The sequence below is a fragment of the Calidris pugnax genome, unplaced genomic scaffold (genome assembly GCF_001431845.1).
Source record: "Calidris pugnax isolate Ruff unplaced genomic scaffold, ASM143184v1 scaffold95, whole genome shotgun sequence".
Lineage (NCBI taxonomy): Eukaryota > Metazoa > Chordata > Aves > Charadriiformes > Scolopacidae > Calidris > Calidris pugnax.
The window spans coordinates 11916545-11922230 of record NW_015090885.1 but is presented as its reverse complement, the minus strand read 5'-3'; the positions used below and the strand labels follow the sequence as shown (position 1 = coordinate 11922230).

Genomic DNA, 5686 nt, shown 5'->3' with positions numbered 1-5686 from the left:
CGGGCAGAGGGTACATACCCCTCCCCAGACAACAAAAGGGGAAGATGCGGCGGAGCTGGGGGGGAGAGAGAGAAGGAGGAGGGGGAGGAAGCAGAAATAGCAGGCAGGAACCCCCAAGGCAGGCGAGCGCCAGGGCAGGGGGCGGGCAGGCAGGGAGCTGGCTCCCGGCGCAGACATACGTACGGGTCAGCACCGCACGGCTCTGTGCCCAGAGCGAGAGCAGCCACCGAGAAAAGCCAGGAGCGGCAGGGGAGGAGGGAAAGGGGGATGGCTCCTCACACCTCCGCCCCCCACCCCCCATACCCGCGGCGGCCGCTTCCCCCCCGTCCTCAGCCCGGGGCGGCGGCGGAGCGGAGCGCAGGCGAAGCGTCTGGTCGGACGAGGCTCTCCTCCCTCCCTCCCTCCCTCCGGCGGCGGGCGGGCGGGCTTCACCGCCCCGGGAGGTAGGCGGAGGGCATCCCGCACCCCGGCCGTTGGGTCGGGGGTGGCCACGCCGGTTCCGCGCACACGCCGGCCGCCCCGCGGGACTCTGCCCTGTGGCGCTTGCTCCTCCTGCTGCTGACGGGCGGGCGGGCGGTGGCCGCTGCCCCGCAGGGAAGGAAGCACGGGGAGCTACTGCCCCACCACCAGCATCGCCCTGCCCGTACCTCAGCCCAGCGGGTAGGTGCGGGCGTGTGAGGGGAGCGAGCCAGCCCCGCAGCCACACGCAAGAGAGAGAGAGAGGTATCGAGAGATATATGCACACGCACGGGTCTGTATGCAGCACCGCTCGCAGCCCCCCCCGGCAGGCTGTGGTCTCCCCTCACTCCCAGAAAGTGAGGCTGGCTCCCCGGCGGTGGCGGCCCCGCTCCAGCTGCCGCTCCCGCCCCCTCCCCGCGGCACTCTGGCGGCTGCTGCTCTCCTCCCAACATGCCCGCCCCCCTCCCCTCAGGGCAACACTCGGCCCCGCGCATGCGCGGCGGGAGGGGAGCGGCGGCACGGCCGGGGAACCGAGCCCCCTTCTGGGAGGCGGGAACGAGAGCCCCTAAACGGCCAATCGGAAAAGGGAACTGAGTTTGCTGGACGTGCCCACCAGCAAATGAGCGTGGAGCTGGGGACGGGGCGGGGCGGTGGCTGTGAGAAGGCGTCGGAGGTGGGGAGGGGGCGGGAAGGCAGGGCTGAGAATGATAGGAGAACTGACCAGTGGTTGGGCTAGAAGGGGGGAGAGGCGGAGCTTCCGGTCCCGCCTCCTCAGGCTTGCCCGGCCTCCTGGGGGCTGAGGGGGCAGTCGGAGGCCTCAGGGGGGTGGGCGGCAGGGGGGGGGGGAGGCGGTCCTGTGAACCGTTCTTGGCCCTGGGGTTTCCAGGGGCTGTGGTACTGTGTCCTTCCCTTCCTCCCAATGGAGAAGTTGTGGCGTCCTCGGAGCGCTTGTTGTGCGCTAAAAAAAATCAGTAGTTGTTATTGCCGCCCTTGTAAGCGTTCTGCTTGTGCGCTTCCCCTTCACGCTTTTGAGAGTTTGTTGGGGTTTTTTTGTGGTCCCAAAGAACAGGAACTTCTTTTCCTTCTGTGTGTCTGGTTTCTTTTCGGTTTGGGTTTTTTTTTTTCTGTTATTTTTTCTTGGGGGCCAGGGTGGGTGGTCTTTTGTTGAAATCCAGTGCTGAGATGTCCCCTATTAGAAACGGGCTGCAGAGTCCCACAAAGCAGTGAGGGCCCAAAGGTTCACACAACCACTCCATGAGAGGCAGTCAGGGAGTATGTAAACACTTTTTGCTTAAAAATGCCCCTTTATGTATGTTTATTTTCATATTAGCGCTTTCAGTGGGGATATGGTAAATAAAACCCAACTGATTAGCATGTTACGCTTTTATTTTAGGGCAAGATTTCCTCTCAAATTTGTATGTAACCTATGAATGCTGGAGAGGAAAGAGTGAGGCTTGCCTGTATAGAGTACAAGGCGTTTGATTTCAGATTCTTTTGAAGATGTTCCAGAGAGTAATTATGCTTTGCGAGTCTTAATTTTCTAATTAATTATCATATATGGAAACAAAAATACAACACTTAAAAACTTTGAGGCTGTTTTGAAGACAATTGTATTAGAGGAGTGGTTTTAAGTTTCAGTTTTCTGAAATCAGCAAGTGGGTTTTCTGTAGCAGTTTCCTTTGTAAAGATTTTTAAAAAATAGTTTGCCCTTTTTCTCAATTTTTTTTTCTGCTCTTTTTGGTTTTTTTGGCTTTTAATAAAATAGGAGTCAGGAAGAAGAGCAGAAAAAGTTGCAGAGTGTTTCAGTGTTCCATTTATTTATATTGTCATTTATAGGTATTTTTAGTGTGGGTATTTTCCCATTGATTTAAGATGTGTCAGGTTACTCCTCTGGGCACACATACAATAAAATCGTATCTGTAACGTCTTCCTCAAAGGTCATTGTTCCTCTCCTCAGCTTTAAAATATGAATTGGGAGGTATTTGCCTTAAGCGGGTTGGAAGCTTCTCATTTTACTGTAGGCTCTCTAAGTTAGTCTCTTCCCTGTGTTGTTTTATTGTCGGTTTAAAACTCTTCTCTGGCAGCTCTCCCTGTCCTTTTTTTGTTTGGAACTCAGCTTGCATAAGATCAGGTTGGTAGTGACTGCTCACTCCTTCGTCATCTCTTTTTTGGCCTGGGATAAAGCAGAGGATCAGATACTTTTTCTCAATGTGTTAAATCTTCTCATTCTTTTTCCTCAATTGTTTTGTTTTTGTTGTTGTTATGTCATCCTCTTCATATTCCACACGCTGCCAAGAGCTGTGATCTGTTAGTTGCACTTGGTAGCTGTCTGGGGCTGAGTCATGTTGTCTTGCAGTTCATCCGAGTGCAGAGCCAGCGGGAGCGAGCAGCTCGGTTCCCTGCATCCCTGCGTATGCGTGTTGCGTTATTAAGAGAATAGCCAGCTCTATGGGGAAAGTGGGTGGTTTTCAAACAGCCTTTTTTTTTTTTAATTGCCTGTGCTGTACAGTAAGTACAGATATTCGGGGAATTACAGTCATCAGAGGGTCACATGAATGTATGTTGGAAGCAAGCCAGCTGGAAGAAGCAGGTGAAAGAGATACCTATGGCTTCAGAATCAAGGGCATTAAAGATGGGTCAAGCTTTTTTGTGCTATGCTACGAAGAGACTAGAAGACACAACGTTACTTTTCTGGTTTCAAGCACACAGAGTGAAAGGACAGTTTGATAAAAGACAGCTGAGGGAGGAGGAACAAACAGCTGCCATGTGTTTGAAGTTCAAGGCATGTGCTTGTTAGCAGCGGAGAACATAAGGATTTATCTTGCCTACTGGATCTATGGGGTGCATAAGGGTAAAAGACCCTTGAAAGGGTGGTGGCTGAAGACACTGGCCACCTGGAATACTTTAATGCAGGTCAGCAGCAGTATGTTAATGTAGTTGTCCAGAGGGACAACCGAGTGTCTGTCTGTGAGAGGGTGTTCCCACTGCCAAACTTCAGTCTGCCTAACAGCCTAAATTAAGAAGCTAGCTTGCTATATATAGATCCATTGAGAAACTACAAGGTGATTCAAAGCAGAAACCAAAGTCAGACACGTGGATTCTCTGTTGAAAAAAGCATCTTTCTGTTCGGTCTATGTGTAAGGTGCATAAGTAAGTTTGGTGTCTAGGGCCCCCAAGTTATGTACGTACTATTAAAATGTTTCCATTTCTCTTACTCATAAGCTCCCTGACTAAATATTTTACTTGCTATTGTACATGTAAAGAACATGACAGTTTGGATCTGCTACTTACAAGTGCTTTAATCACTGTATGAAAACACTGAGAAATGGAAATGAGCTCACAAATTTTGAGAATTCCACGTTACATGAGACTGATCCTCAACCTAGTTGAGGCACTAACCAGTCATGTAATGATGTCTGGATCATTGTTGCAAGGATTTGGTAAAACCCTGCAATAAAACGATGAAGTGAAGGTGGCTTTCAGTCAGGATATGAGAAAGGAATCAAGACAGTATGAAAGAAGCCTTGTTTTGAACTCCTAAATCCCCTTGTAAGGTAAGGATTTCAGATCTGAGCATTTTACTGAAGGGCAAAATTATGCAACTTCTTGAAAAACCCAGCTGCTTGGTAGACAGGGAAAAAGCAGAGATACAAGAGATTAAAATTAAACTGTTACAGTTATTCATCGCAGTATATTTTCTATCTATTAACTGCTTTTGGTTTTGTTGAGTGGTTTGTTTTGGGTTTTTTTTGGCTTTGCTGGTGACTCTCATTCCTCTGGAGTTGAGTTGTTAGACAGCCTTGTGAATAAAACTTTATGTTGCTGCTCTTGAATGAATTCCATCAAAGAGCCATTGACAGTAGTTGGAAGCAAGAGAGATGTTTTGTTTCGGTTTTCTTTGTTCACCAACTATTAAAATGTTATTGATTTTCTGCAGTCAGTCAATGTATGTGGTTTGGAAGCTGTTTTCATTTGTGTGGGTTTTTTGCCATGTTTCAAATTACTTTTTGCCCAAATATGCTGAAACATAAGAACAACGAAGAGGTCAGATGTAAGGTTTATTTATCACCACATAAATAAGATAGGGTATTGCCCTCATGTATGGTATAGTTTTTTAAAGGTTAATACAGTACACCATGTGCTGAGTTAAGTGATAAGGTGATACTTGTAAAAGCTTAAGTCAGCTATTTCAGAAGTTGAATGTGAAGTGACTTCTTGCTAATTGTAACACGGTACCCTGGCTATCCCAGCATCCTCAAACTTTCAAAGTAATCTCTTCTTGTTTTGACTGAGTATGTATAATATTATGAAAAGGCAACTGTTCACAGGGGCGTAGCATTCTGCGGTGTACTGTCAGGCAGTGGTTTAATGGCTGAGATCTGACAAGGTCACACTCTTCACAGAGCGTGTGGTGCCCCAGCAGAAAGCAGCTGGTCCCTTTTTGTATGGAAGCTGAGGCTCTAACAGCCACTAGAACCCATGGTTGTTTTGGTGCCCTGTATCCATCTGTTCTGTAAAAACACCAAACAAACCAAAACAAAAAACACCACAGCCCAAGCAAACAAACAAAAGAAGATAAAAGAAAGCTATTGTAACAACAGATACCTTTAAGTTCCAGATTATTTGCTTAAATACATTTTGATTAGCCCATTCCAGAAACGTGCAATGTCTTGTGTGTACCTGCCCCTCAGGTACCAATTATTACGCAGTCACCTGTAGTAGCTGTTAGGAATATTAAAGTGGAGCAAATGGAAAATCCTTTCATGTTACTAGTTTACAGTGCCCTTAAGGGTGCCAGGCTCTTCAGATCTACGAAACACAATTAAACCATTTATTTGTGATTTGGGGGGTTTAAGCTACAAGGTACCATTGTCAGTAACTTTTAAAGAAGCTTGCAACATATTTACCTGTTTTATCATAGCACAGTCAGAGACAGAAAGCAGAACCAGTCACCTGTGGCATTCAGAATTATCTTACTGATAATTTAGGTTGGTCTTCCTGCCTAAGTGGGTAATTACTTAGATAAAATTGGTGGTAACCATGCTAGTTTGTTGTTAGATTATTATCCAGGTAATTCAGCCACTTCTAACTATTTTTCTTATGTTTTTCATGGTCACTGGGTCCTCAAGCCTACTTTTTTTTTTGTTACTAGTTTCTCGAAATGAAAAAAAGGTTATTTTCACACATGAAATATGAATATGTAACAGTTTAACAAACTTTGCTGTCT

At 47.2% G+C, this 5686-nt stretch overlaps 1 protein-coding gene across 4 annotated transcripts in view; it reads right to left on the bottom strand.

The window, feature by feature from the left end:
* The window catches only part of CBLB (Cbl proto-oncogene B, E3 ubiquitin protein ligase), a 129739-nt gene extending 128837 nt beyond the window's left edge, over positions 1 to 902 (bottom strand). Inside the window, exon 1 of one of the 4 annotated variants that reach the window (XM_014947395.1) lies at positions 750 to 902. The gene's annotated coding sequence lies outside the window, so the exon portion shown is untranslated. Of the gene's footprint in view, positions 1 to 303; positions 399 to 647 lie in introns of those variants that run through there. The other 3 variants (XM_014947399.1, XM_014947396.1, XM_014947398.1) reach the window with 3 other exon arrangements.
* Positions 903 to 5686: the final 4784 nt, after the last annotated feature.